This window comes from Urocitellus parryii, chromosome Y (genome assembly GCF_045843805.1).
Source record: "Urocitellus parryii isolate mUroPar1 chromosome Y, mUroPar1.hap1, whole genome shotgun sequence".
In the NCBI taxonomy this organism is placed as follows: domain Eukaryota; kingdom Metazoa; phylum Chordata; class Mammalia; order Rodentia; family Sciuridae; genus Urocitellus; species Urocitellus parryii.
In genome coordinates, this window is record NC_135548.1 from 40,627,835 (window position 1) to 40,642,432 (window position 14,598).

Here is a 14,598-nt window from a genome sequence, read left to right on the forward strand (position 1 = left end):
TCGGAATGTTAGGCTTTGCATGTATGTAAATACGGAGCTAAAGGGGTTCTTGGCAGAATTTCTATGGATGTGCAGTAGACACGCTAATGCTGCAGGTGTCCAGCTGCAGAGGAGACATGTTCAGTGACTGCCAGTGCTGAGTCAAGTACATCATGACAACCAGACCTGCACCGAGCTTCCAGAGGCCAGGGCCTCTCAAAGCTATCATGAAGCACTCAAGTGCACACTCTTGTATCTGAGTCTGTTTTGTGTCGTGGCAGTCAGGACCCAAGTTTTCAGTGCATCTGCCTCTTCCACCCACAAAGGCAGCCTGCATCCCAGATCACACTTGGTGCGCAGATCCCTGGCCCATTGCTCTCATCTCAGTGAGATGAGAGTGTGTCTGTGCATAGGCAGTTTGGTCCTTTGACATGAGTGGAATGTGGCTCCCCAGGGGGAGGGGAGATGGCAGGTACAGGCAGATATTTGTACCAGGATTGTTCTAGTAGCACATTGCAAGAACCCAGGTGGTATATGGAGGACACACTCAGGTAGCAGGATAACAAGATTGTGCCCTTGTATATGTAGCTGAGATTTCTCCTGAATGTTTGACCACAGTCTTCTGGGTAGCTCTTCTAAAAGCCATTCTCTGATGACATTTGTCCCACCCTGATCCAGGTGACCTTTCAGGAGACGGTGACAAGCCTCATCCACAGGGCCTTGGACCAAAATTTGTTGCAGCATGAGGATGTGGACAACTTTGAGCTGCTGTATATGATGTCTGAGGATGAGAGTAAGTAGGACAATCAGACAGTGGGGAGACATGATCCACAGTGGGCTCAGGATAACTGACAGCCAAGAGAAAGTGGGCCTTGGCCCCAAAATACCAAAGTGTGATGGGCCTGGCGGAGACTCTCAGGGGTTGTGGGTGTTTTGTGGTATAATCCTTGAGTGCCACCTAACAATTCTCTCCACTTCGCTCTGCAGAAATCAAGGTCTCTGACCACTCACTCGTGTGTCTGTCCATGAATCTGGGAATACAATCTTTCATCGTGAGGAAACGCCCCCAGGTCAAGGGAAAGGAGGTAAACACCTACCTTATTCAAGCTGTGCATGTGCTGCCGTTCCACTCCGACCTGAGGAAATAAGAAGCCTCAGCACCTGGACATATTTGCTGGAAGCCCATAGAGCCAACTGACAGTCTGGGGTGGCTTTCTGTTTCTGGGTTTGCTGATGTTCCATCCCCCACAGTTCTCAGAATCAACCTGCAAGTCCTCCAGGCCGCTTTCCCACAAGCAGGTGGGAGACACCTGCTTAATTCGTGTCCACTTAGAAACACAAAGCCCAGAGATGGCCAAGAGTGTTCTGGTAAGCCTGGGAGCAGGGGTGTCCCGTGGTGCTTACACCTGGGTGGGGAGCAGACACTGGTCCAATACCATGGACTACTCATGCCCTCTTGAATTTGGAGCTTCTGGATGATCAGGAGGATAGATGGGAATCAAGAAGGGAGAGGTAGGTGTGAAGAGCTGGAGCTGAGATGAGCGAGTGCAGCAGCTTGTCCACTGCCATGTCTGAGGGAGTCTGTGTGTCAGGTGGCAGCATGCAGTCCAGAAGGGCAGGGACAGGTATGGGTGACAGATGAGAATAGGACAGGAACTAGGTTGCAGGTTCCCTTGTATGGGATGCTGACGTCTATGGATGAGGACAGCAGTGTGAGGTTCTCCATGTTCCTTGAACAAGGAGCTGAGAGAGTCTCTCTGCAGTGTCGATATGGATGTGGAGCAAGCACACTAAATGTCCAGGTAACCCAATGACCACCCTTGCCGGATGAGGTGCCCTCCTACATCCCAGCCAGCACTGAGCCTCTGGAGGCCAGGAGCTCTTGTGGCTATCTTTCAGCTCTCCTGTGTGTGGTCATGTTCCTGGGTCTGTTTTTGGCCCTGGCAATCCAGACCAAAGCCTCTAGGTTTTGTGCCTAGGCCATTCCCAATGCCGCCTGCATTCTCGGGCAGACCTGGGATCTTGGAGGCTATTGTCCCATTCCTCCCAACTTGTGGGATGAGATTGCATCTGTATGCAGGTAGTGGGGTCCTTTCACTCCGAGAGGAGTGCAGCTCCACAAAGAGCAATGGCAGGCCCAGGAAGTCCTATGTACAAGGATTGGGCTAGTAGCCTGTGGGAAGAGCCCACACGATGAGCAGGAGGTCAGCCTCGGGTAGTAGGGCCATGGATGTTGCCCTTGTATTTAGAGTGGAGGTGCCTCCAGAATGCCCCTGCCCACTGTCCTTGAGTAGTCACTTCAAGGCCCATTTCCTGAAGGCCTGTCTCCCATGCTGCTCCAGGTGACCTGCCACGATAGGGCTCCTGTCGTCATCCGCAGCGCCCTCGACCTACACTTCCTTACTGAGGAGAATCCAGAGGATTATGAGCTGGGCCAAATCATCTCTCGCCGTCAGAGTAAGTGAGACCATCAGATAGCAGAGAGCAAGGGTCAGGATGTGGACTCAGGTCAACTCTTAGCAACAAAGAGTAGTCTCTGACCCCCAAGAACACTCCAACAGGTGTGTTGGGTTCGTGCACAAAGCCAACTGCACTTCTGCTGGTGGAAGGTCTTGAGGTCCAATGGTATACCCCGGTGGATATTGCGGCTCCCCACCAGGTGCCCTCCCCTGGACATGAACAGGCATCCAAAGCTGACATCTTTGAGGAGTGAGGAGGAAAGCCTCTCTCCAGGAGCAGTATGTTTTCATGGTCTGGGATAGGAGTGGTTTCAAAGGAACATGGGAATGCATGGGCTAAAGAGGGAACTGGCATTTTGTGGACTGAAGCAGTACTATTGAAAGCCTTCTGTGTGACCAAAAAACCACTGCCTGGGCAGAGCATTGCCAGGATTCTAGCAAGCAGTAACAGGATGAAATTGGGAAGAAAACACAGCCTGGGAGACAGCCTGAATCATCTGTTTTTGCATAAATTCCATGGTCTTACGCACCTGAGTCCACTAGGCAAGGAGTGATCACAATAGCCAGGTTGTGATCCCTAACTAAAGTCAGATGAGGGCTTCCTGAGCACGTAGCCACAGAGCTCATCTGATAATAATGCCAGCGCTTTTTCGTTGGTTGGTTGGTTGGTTTTTGTGAGCCAAACACCACAGCAGCCATTATCCCAGCCTATGTACCCTGAAGACCACCATCCCTATGAGTTCTAGGATCACTTGTCTCCTATCTTAACCTACTGTTAGGTTAGTAGAGTCTATGGAAGAGGAAGTCTGTCTGGGGCCTTGGTAGCCTAAGAAATTCATAGCAGAGATCTCCACATCCAACCCAGAAGGGATGGAGAACAGGCTCTAGGTTAGAGGAGGGCGACAGGAAACACATGTTCAGAGGAAGGAGAAGCGGCTGTTGTATTCCCCCACTCGGGGTCATGGCACCACTGGGCCATACACCATGTTGGAGGGAAGCAGTCCCTTTGCTGGTCTTTGGAACCATTGTTCTCAGTAGGGCAGTATTTGGAATGTGGCCTCCATTCTCAGAAGCCTGGTTCACATGGAGGCGGGCTCCACCAACGCAGAAGCATGGCTCTAACGTGGTATCCGCGCTGGTCAGCCTGTCCTCACTGTGGCCATACTTGAGGAAAATAACTCAGAGGAGGAATCCTAGGCCTTTTTTCTCTGGGTTTCATAGCTTTCTCTTTGGTTGTGCACTGAGGCTGTCCATAAAGCTCTAGTGTGTGGCAGTGGAGAGCTCCTCAGCCCTTGCCACAAAGGCATAGACTGGGAGAGAGAGAACGAGGCTGGCAGAGAGGGAGAGAGAGAAAGATGGAGAGGGAGGACCTCTCCTTGGAGAATGAGGATTCAGTGGAGCCAACAGGAACAAGGTACTGTTGCCCAGGGCACAACCCTGTTTAGGTCTTACTCCAACCATGCTCAACCTTTCTTCCAGTCCCTCCCACCCCCCAGTAGTGTATTCATCTTGAATGAGAATTTCATGTTGACATCAGAGCACTCACCATCCAATGCTTCCCTCCAAACCCACCTATGAAGATGGCTCATGTGGGGACTGAATCTTCGGCACAGGAGCCTTTTGTGGGAGATTTCAGATGCAAACCCTAGTGGTGTGCTTTGGCAGATGCAAGAGGACCTGAGATATTCTGGAGTCCAAAGCCTTCGGTAGGAACAGACATTAGGTCTGTTGAAGTGCTCTGCCTAGTTCTTCCTCAGGGAGGACTGTGGAGGCTGTCTTTGTAGGTATTGGTGCTGAATTGGAGAGCTCTCAGGTGTGTGGCTCTGGCCTTTTCTGGCACAGGCTCTCAGATGTTGGCGTGTCCTAGGGAGCACCTCCTGAGTGCCACCTTCTTTTTGTACACCCCTCTCTCCCCAGAGCTGAGGATTCCAGCAGAGGCCAACGTATTTGATGCCAAGAATCCTCACAAAAAATCCAACTTTGTGCTGAGGAAAAGGAGCCTCTCCCAAAAGAATGATGGGTGGATCCAGCCTCAACCTCCCTCTCGTCCTGCAAAGAAGGCTCCTGCCCTCCTGAGGATGCTTGCAAAACCATTCTGTTGCTGTGTGCCTGGGCGGGGCTGAGGCAGCCCAGGAATATTTACATTGATTATTATTTTCTTCAAAGTTTGAATCTATAGTTTGCCATTGTCCTTGACCTTGTTTAGTAACACAGTTGTTACTCTATCCTGTATTTGTTGTTTCCATTAATATATTATTATTATTTTAAAATATATATGTTTTTGTTACCTGATCTACTGTGATGATTTGAGTATACTAAATGTAGCAGTGATTCCTAAAGGACACATCCAAACCAACAGGAAGGAATGTTTCATTCTATCAGCAAGAACTTTGGTTTTTAGGAGTTTGGCAGATGGCATTATCTGAGTCAGTTTTCCAATGGGGGCAATGAAGTATCAGCTATGATGGTACAAACACAAACAAAGACACACAAACACACACAAGAGCACACACACTCACTGAGAGATAGATAGACAGATGGAGTTGGTCTCTGCTGAAATACTTTGGAGACATGGTTCTGATTTCTCCCCTTTTGGAGTATTTTCAATTGCACAAGGTGTCTTGCAAATGAACCCATGTCTGAGGAAGACATGCATGTGTACTTCACATGCCACTTTTCACATAGCAGGAAGGTCATGTAATATTTTTCATGCAGCTGTCTTTTGACTGTGAACCATCCCATGAGGTCAGCTGTGGAATTTTCAACTTGTAGCATCACAATGGGGATCCACTCTTTGGATTTGGGGATATTTCCGATTTTCTTGATTCAGATTGGAATGATATATATATATTAGTTTTTGATGAAAATTCTGCATTTGATGGTAATGAATGTCGTGCATCTAGGAATCTGTAGAGTGCAGACAATGAATGGATGCCTACTGTTGTCTGGACTGGTCTGAAAAGTCCTGTAGCATCTGAGCATGTGTGAGGGCTGTACAGGTCTTGCCAAAAGTCCAGGTCAGATGATCCTGCACAAAGCTGAACTCCTAGTGGTCTGCACAACAGTGTAAGGGCCAAGGAGAAACACACTTCCACACAGAAGTTGGGAAGCTACCTTATGAAGGTGATCATAGATACGGGATTATTAATATATCCAGGTTGGCATCTATTATTTTTTTAGCTTTTGACTTTCGCAGCTGTGGGCATCTTGACAACCATCAACTCCCTGTAAGCACAGACAACTCTATAAGAACCTGAGGATAAATTTCCCTGTGCATGTCCCCTTGTGAAACTGCTTAAGCACCGCCTGGTTTACACACAGGTGGAATTTCTAGGTCAAAGTGTGCATGCTTACTTCTTTGACTAAGCACTGCCAGGTGGCTCTTCTGCATAGCTCTACCTGTGGCCAGGATTGTATTATCTAGCTTACTAACTTTTGCATGTTGAGTAGATACATAGTGGGAGCACACTGTTTTTGTTGGTATTTTTCTTGGTATCTATTCTGATGCTTTTCACTGGGGGATTTTTTCCTGTGAAAATGGGCTTCCTCTACTTGACCTTATTTTCTTCTTTTTAAAATTTTTTCAATGTGACTTTTTAATTTTAGTTTTATTAAAGACATTGCCCCTTGCTTGCATAGTCTATATCTAAAGCACTAGTCCTTGCTCCAAGGCCCAGCTTGCTCTCAGCTGCCCCAGGAGGGGAACAGTCTTTGGCGGTAGACAAGAGACGCCCCTGCAGGGGGCACAAGTGCTTTGGCCCTCTGGTGTCTTGCCAGCAGTGCTTCCCATGCTCACAGAGGGTTTCAGACACTGAGTCAATGGTCCAGGTGGTCTTTTGTTCAGTCTGATCTCAAATGGAGCTCCTCTGAGAGGTCATATTGAAGTCCTTGTGTGTACCTGATCCATCATTTTAAACAATATTCCAAGTTCACTTTTTGTGTGTACGTGGGTTCTGGGGATTGAACCCAGGGCCTTGAGCCTGTGAGGCAAGTGACCTACCTGAGCTACACCCTCAGAGACCCCTGTAAAAGTATTTCCCCTTTGCCTCGGGGTCTAAGTTGCCAAGGCTGACCTCAAACGTTCCTCTTGCCTCAGCCTCCCTGGTGGCTGGCATGACAGGCATGCACCTGGGACTGTCACACTCGAGCCTGTGATGGGAACTCATGTGCATCTGTCCAGGGCTGAGCATGGTTAGGCAGAGCTGTGCTCCAGGCTCCCTGCAGGGCTGTGGAGGCTTCTGCTGCCCAGCAGCCCTGGTGCCATGGCCAGGGCTCCTCCCAGCCGAGGGCAGGCAGCTGCCCATTGCTGTAGGCTGACCTTATTTTCTTCTTATGGCACTCGTCCGTTCTCTGGAGTATGTTGTATGGTTTGTCCATTAGGAGTCTAACAGGTCCTCTAGAACCTTCAAACAATTAGTAAAATTCCTGAACAGTAAGTGAGCGCGCACAGAAATTGGGCTAATATTTTGGGAAGAACAATGTTGGATGATATATTCATGGCTTGAATATATCATCCAACATGAAGTTATATTTTATTACTTACAAAATAATAAAATAATGAAGCAATACCATGGGCTGAGCTAAAATAGATCCTTAGGATCTTAGGCATTCTGTAATAAATCTGTGTCACTTGAAGTATAGAGTTGATCGACTCTGAGTAATGAAACAGAAGTAAAGGTATCAAAGCCAATGATCATCTGTTTCCAATTTTCTGTGATTTGGTTCAAGTGGTAACGTGGTGATATTTATTAATAATGGATCGAATAGGTTCACAATTGTTTTAGAGTACAATTAGATGCCTTCAAACTTTAGGCTACATGGGCACATTTGAGAACGGTTCCAGCCATTCTCTCATCCTTTGGGTCATTCCCCTCCTATGTCCTGTGAGACATTTTCTATGTGAGGCTTTAAGAAGAAGAAGAGAATATTCTGTAAAGAAAACCTTGTGATCTGTGCAGTATGAAGTTGAATGGATTCATTCAGAAATCAGAAATTCTATTGAAAGATATTTATTTGCATGAGCCAAATAAAACCTATTTTTAGGCATCCTGGTGAAGACAAGGTTTTATCTTTATGTCTCATTTTCTATGTTTTGTTGTTGTTGTTGTTGTTAGAATGAAATTCATATGTTGCCAGACCATTCTATCAGATGTGTAACTAGATGCCATTTAAATTACCCACTTTTACATGGTAGACAGTTTTTAATGAACACTGCCTGTCTGCACCTTTTTTAAAAACAGGACTGGGATCAGAAGCCCAAATACCAATGGTTAGCTGGAGCATATTTTTCATTTGGCCTATCTGTCAGTATTCCCTGAGGTCATCTGTGCAATCAGCTTCGTTACTCCTGCTCCCTCACTGGATTTCATAGAAACCATATGCTATGTATGAATCAGGGACACCAATCCCACAACATAGCATTCTTGGAATATCCAAAGTCCCACTTTTCACTTCGCCATGCCTGAGATCAGCAGTAATATTTATCAGCAAATGTGAGATTTTCAAAGATCCAATTCTATGTGCTCCTTTCTCATAGAGCCTTAGGCAGGGATATAGCATACATAAATATTAAGTAAAGTCCATAGTTTTTAAAATGTCATCCATTGAATAGTTGACACATGTCTGAGATACTTTTTATTTTGGAATTAATAGGGAATTCCAACAGCTACCTAATAGTGAAATGAGAAGTCTTGCATCCATTTTATTTTGTTTCTGATGATTTTTATGAGTAAGGGTAAGATACTTCCTTGTTCTGATGCAGATGTTGCCCACTTTTGTGAATGGATGCGGGGTGTCACCTACTACTTGCATATCTGCATATTGGGCTTGACACTGCTATCGTACTTGGTAGTTGGCAAAAAGTCAATACTGAAGTTAAGCTCTTGTGTTCTAGCAGCAGAGCTGAAGATCCTTGATGTGCCACCTTCTGCAATCCATGCTGCTCTCTTCATGTTCCTTATTGACTTCCTGGTGATGAGCATCATGGTCTCCTGGTCTTGAGAATGGCCAAGCATTGCTCTGTGAATGTGGAAGATGGGCATGCGGAAGGCTCCAGGGAGGAGGGATCATTGAACATGTACTCGAATCCATGTGCCTGTTGAATGACCTGTTTTTTTTTTTTATTTTTGGGTTTTAAGGGAGACACTGCCCTAAAACACTTCTGTGCAGCTGGGGATGCAGGCTTCTGCTTCACCTTGCAGGAAGCATTAACGAATCCTTTCCAGAAGACATGAGAAGAGAGAAGTGAGCCTCTGGTATCATGCAGGTTCCTTGCATTGCCCATGGGCTAGAAGAGAGAAGAGTTGCTTCATGAGATTTGATCCCCTTTTTCCTGAAAAGTTCCACACAGAGGTGAGTCCCCAGCATGTTTAGAAATCATTTCAGACACCTTTCTGGACGGAATTGAATCAGAGCCCCTGATGATGTGGAAGAGCTAAAGATGGGTTTGCTATGAATTTTCTATTTCATTCATCAGGGCCTGAGTCAAGTCAGTCATTGTGCTGTCAACACATGAGCTGCTGGTCAAATGTGAGGAAGTGGTCTTGCTTTATGAAAACACCACCCTGATTCAGTGAGCCAGAGGCAGCCTGCAGTCCCTGTTTTCCTGTAAAGGCAGATTGCTGTGGATGGCCTCTGTCCTCGTCATGCAGCCCTGCTCAGAGTAGGGGATTGAGGGACCAGGCAGATCCCTAGTTCCTTTTGACCTTTATTGCCATTGGGCCACCCCAGGGTCCTTGGACTCTACCTGGTCTTCTGGCCTGGGTCAGGGGATGTGAGGTTTGGAATCCCCCTCTGTGGCAGGATCCCAGCCCCCCCAGCCACTTGAGGTCAGCACATCCTTCCCTAATTGTGTTAGAGTTGGAGACTTCTCCCACCCATCCTCATCCATGCTCATCCCACATTTTGTAGCTTGGCACCTGAGGACCTTTATTCATTGACTTAGTTGTTAGTGATGATGGTTACTAAGACTAAGTGACTCTTTCAAGTCACATCACTTGCATGGTAGGGCTAGAGCATGGATCTTCCTAATTGATTTCATGGGACTCTCTCATGGAAACTGTGACTGCTTCCTAAACACACACTCTACATTTGGAGTGTCAAAATTCTTGCCACTGCCTCCTTGGCAAGTGTATCTTGTCTTCTACGTGGGAATTTCACAAATATTTTCCTTTGGTTTGTGGAGGTCATGCAGAAGGGATTTCATTTGAAATAGCCCAAACAAGAAATACCAGTTGTCTTTTTCGCACATGGATGTGTGTAGTGAACACCCCTTTCTGTGTGCTTGCATGAGTTACTCCTTTGAATTTGTTGAAGAATGGTTGGCTGGGGAGCAAGTTAACGAGAGATGGATATCAATGGTTGTCAAGTATTCTGACGTGAAGAATGTATTGAGGATGTGAAGGCTTTTCTAGCCAGTTCCTATGGCTCAGTCAGGGATCAGTCAGAGGATTCTGTCTGGTAGACTCTTTGGCACAGATGTCAAAGTGGCCTGGTCTTACCCTGTCCAGGACTGAATGCTGAGCTTGAGTGGGAGCTTCTTGTCATTTCAAGCATTTCCATGAGTCTGTCCTCTGTTCTCTTGTATCCAAGTGGTTTCTAATAGGAAAGCAGAACAAAAATTGAAAGTATGGTGATTGATTATTTTTACCAATGTTATTTCAATCCACTTTGTTTAATACGAAATTACCTTTATGCTAGTAAGATTTCATATGTGAGGAAATAATGAAAATATTGGGGTTAGGGGATGAGAATATGCAAATCAAACATTTTTGAGCACCAAGACCCGTTTTTTGTTTTTGTTTTTGTTTTTTTTTAACTTAAATAATATTAAGTGCCAGAGGACCACCGCTGCCATTCAGCCACAACAACCTCCAGGTCCAGCCTCCAGGTGGCCCATTTCACCAGGGTGTGTGGGACCACACTGTCCTGGGATGAGAGAACAGTACCCACGGATGTTGACATCTCACAGAGTAGATATTGCCAGTGACAGTAGGGAGCTATTGGCACATGAGGAAGGGAAGAGCTCTCAGGATGGGAAGAGGGGGCGGCTTCGAGACTCATTGGGTATGGCACGAGGCTGCTGGGTGTGGTGTTGGCCTGGGCCCACTGAGTGGGGCAGATCCGTGGTCTGTGTTTCTGTACCCTCCTCTGTAGTCTGTGTTGGCAGCAGATCAGGGAATTGCGATCAGAAGTGCTCCCAGTAACACAGGCACCAGCCCCCAGAGTGTGTGCCTATCCGTTTCCCCACCTGGCCTGACTTAGTGCCTGTCTTGCCTCAGGGCTGAGACCCTACAATCTCTGATGAGGGAGTCTGTGGTCCAGATCCAACCTGCATGGCCAACATGCTCAGACCTTCAGCTGGGTCCTAGGCTGCTGCAACCAAACTCTGTTAACTGGGTGGCCGACAACAGAGGAAGTGTCTTCCGTTGAGCTCCAGAGGCTCAACACAGTAGGTGTTGGGCTGTCCCAGTGCCATAACCCCTCCCAGGTTTCAAGGGGACTGTCTCCCCAACTCTCCCAGCCCTTGCCCACTCTCCTATTGCTGCCCACGATCTGTGGTTCCCATATGGGCATCCCGCCCTGGCTCCAACCTCACATATCCGGTATCCCCCAGTCTCCCTGGTATCTGGGTCCAGACTCTCCTCTTCCTACAAGAATATCAGATATTGGATTTGGTCCCAGTTGATGCTGTGTTCCATCATGTGAGCTCTTAGCTTCATCACTGTGCAAAGACTCTTTTCCCACACAAGTTCGCACGACTTTTGGCTGGCTAAGAATTTTCAGGCGACACTTTTCTAATGAGTACACTTTCCTTCCTTCCGATCTCCCACCAGTGAGCATTCCTCGCACCCTTGTCCTAGTTCCTTTATGGCAGTTTCCCTCCTTATGGCTGAGAGGACCTAGTGACCCCTGAATTCACACGTTCTCCTTAATCACCAACACACTGCAGAATTCTCCAGGGGGCCATATATGCTCCTGGAAGTTGGTGTTGGAAATAGTTCTCCATCCATTAATCACTCCCTCACTCACTAATGTCCTTGTGTCCTTGAGAAAGGCTCTCCCTTTCCTGGTTTTCCTGAATAGAAATCCTCTTGCCTCTTGGGTGAATAGGGTTATGGGTTGTGCAGAGGGTGTTGGTCCACTGAGCATCTTAGAGACTGTCCTTTATGGAGCCTAATGATCCTCACTGGGGAATGAGGCCAGGGTCCTAACTGTGGTTAGTTAGAGAGGGAAAGAAGGACGAGGGAAACTCAGATGTCCCTTCATGGCCCCTGGAGTTAGAGGACTTACCCCTTTGCACCTGGGATCAGGAGACCTCATTTCCTCGAAGACACGCACACTCAGACGTTAATCTTGAGTGTGGGTTCCTTTCTGGGGTCCAGGGCTGTTGTTAGCCACCAGGAATGACAGTGCTCTCCATGCTGAGTGGAGCCATTTTTGCCAGGAAAGAGAGCCCATGGTCACGCCTTGTGCAAAGCATCCCACGCCAGGGGCTCCCATGCCTACATTCCTGTCCTGAAAGGAAGCCACTCAGAGGCAAGGTGGGTCCAACCACCTCCCATGTGTTCACTCATCACTGTGTTCCAGCAGTCACCCCAGTGAACAGTCCTGATGGGATTGGATGTGGCTCAGAATGTCACCCTCATGAGCTCTACCCTGCCACAGCTGCAGTTCTGCAGTGGGAGAAACTCAAAACCTCAAAACACATGCACATGAAAGAAAAGAGCAAGAGCCAGAGCCCAAACAGGCCAGGTGTGGCAAAGACAGCTGGAGTGCCTAGGTTGGGACTCAGAATTATGTCAGTGGGGTGGCATTGCTGCTGGCACCAGCATGATAACCGAGAGCCAGCCCTGCTCATTTTGGGGAGCAGTGTGTTGGGGAAGGCAGCAGAAATTGAGAGGCAGGATTGAGTTTGGCCCTAGGAGGAGGTTGGGTAAGAGGCCAGTGTGGGTTGGAGAGCCTGGGCAGATAGACAGAGGCCAGGGCACACCCCAAAGCCTGGAGACTGCACTTGATGTCCAGGGTTGTGAAACACCACTTCCCCTCTTACTCACAACTGAGAGCAAGGGGCATTGATGAGTTCAGTTTGTGTGTGGCTGCATCCAAGGTGGCTCGGCTAGGAACCTCTGTTTCCTTGACTCAGGAGGCTGGGAGTCCAGGCTCCACTGAGGCTCGGCTGGGAGGATCGGAGTCTGAGTTTATGACTGTGTTCCCTGTAGGATCCATGTTGGCTGAGCCTCAGTGTTTTTGTAATGAGAGGATGGGTGACCGTCATGTCTTTATCACAGGACACACTTGCTAAATGGATTTGTTTGCTCTGAGGAGGAAAGAGAGAGGGGGGAGTGGTGCTGGAGACAGGGATGCAGACAGGGGTCATGGACTTGGCATAACTCAGTCTTGGAGGTGATATCCCATCACCTGTACCCACTTCAATTCCCATGAATCCAGAGGCTGAGCCCCCTTGAGGTGAGGGGTGAACCGGTTCTGGGCAGCAGGATGCTGTGGTACCTCGGAGTCTCTGTGAGACCCCAACACTAGACACACTTGGCCCTTTTGAAATCTTAGGAGAAGCCTTGGGAAGTTGTATGGCAGAGGGGAGCAGCCTCTGCATCTCAGTCCCCTCCAACTTGCCATGGTGTAGAGAGGGAACTGCAGCCACGATGGGACGGACATTGGCCATGTCCCTGTGTGGGACACAGGCCTGATTGAGTTAGGGTGCATTCTTTGTCTCTCCCTTTCTTGTGATTATCCCATCTCTACATTTGTGCTTTAGCCACCTGTGAGTCCCATCTCTGGTTTCAGAGAGAACAGAGGGTGTTATGGGCCAATAGACACAATAAACCCTAGAGATTAGATGCTACCCTACTTTCCAGAAAAGACTGGGCACACCATGAGTTGCACAATGATGGGACCAGGGTCCAAAAGCTGCTGAGAGGGAAGGACTGGTTGTGAATGCATTTTTGAAGGCTCCAAGCTGGAACTCTAGTGGCACCAAGCAGGGCAGATGCTGGTGGGGATGTTTGGGTAGTTGTTGGTGAACACCTGCGCACCTGAGATGGGTAGGCATGGAGGAGAAATCGGCAGCCCATAGGGCTGTTGAAAGTGGTCTTATGTGAAAAGAGGCTCAGGTATGGGCACAGGAAATGACATCATTGCCTTGACAATGGATCAAACAGAACATGGAACCCTGGTATCCAGGCACCCACTTCACTGACCAAGCCATCCGAGCTCACTTGGTTGGAGCCACTGGAGGGAGAAGGATGTTCTCCTGTGGTTGCAGACAATGCCGAGCCTCAGGCTCCCAGGAATCTCAGGGGGGCCAACTAGCCCTTTTGTGGATACACTGGGTGAGGCTTCATCTTAGACGCCAGAGCCTCTGGCGATTGTCGCAGAGGAGCTCAAGAGTAACAGTGAGTAGCACAGGGCAGGTGAGCCCAGCAGGCCCTCTAGTCTGATCCCTGATGAATGGCCCAGGACTCCTATTCTGACTGTGTGTGTGTGTGTGTGTGTGTGTGTGTGTGTGTGTGTGTGTGTGTGTTTGTACTGATGGGAACTGTCCCATTGTGCTTTGACTCTAGTGTATTGGCACAAGTCATTTTTCTGTTTGTCACCATTTCCATTTTGAACCCACCATTCTTGGTCCCAACCCAGGGTGAAAATGATCAGAACACGGAGGAGCCCTTCAGGGTTCAGAGCCTTGAACTTACAGGCAGGACCAGCTTAGGAATGAGCTCCTGCCTGTCATTTGTGGGAGGAACCTACATTTCAGCAGCAACATGGGGTTAATCTCCTGGGATTTCATCCCCACCCAGCAGGTGCTGGATCTCTTGTTCCCAAAACAGCCACCTTCTTCAGTCTTTACTCCTGGTGCCACTCCACATCCTCCAAGGGGACAAGAACCTCAGGTTCTGGATGGATGTTGTAGAATGCCCACAGAGCCAACTGCCAGGCTGGGTGGGGTGCAGTTGCTGGGCTTTGCTGATGTTGTCATCCCCCACAGTTCTTGGAACCTTCTGTGGCAGTGGCATCCAGGACCCCAGCAGCTGTGAGTAGCAGCTCCTCACTGCTTCACTCCAGCGAGCAGGTGGAAGACAGCCGCGTTGTTCATGTCCTCCTAGAGGGACAGAGCCTGAGGGAGACAAAGCGCATCCCGGTAAGC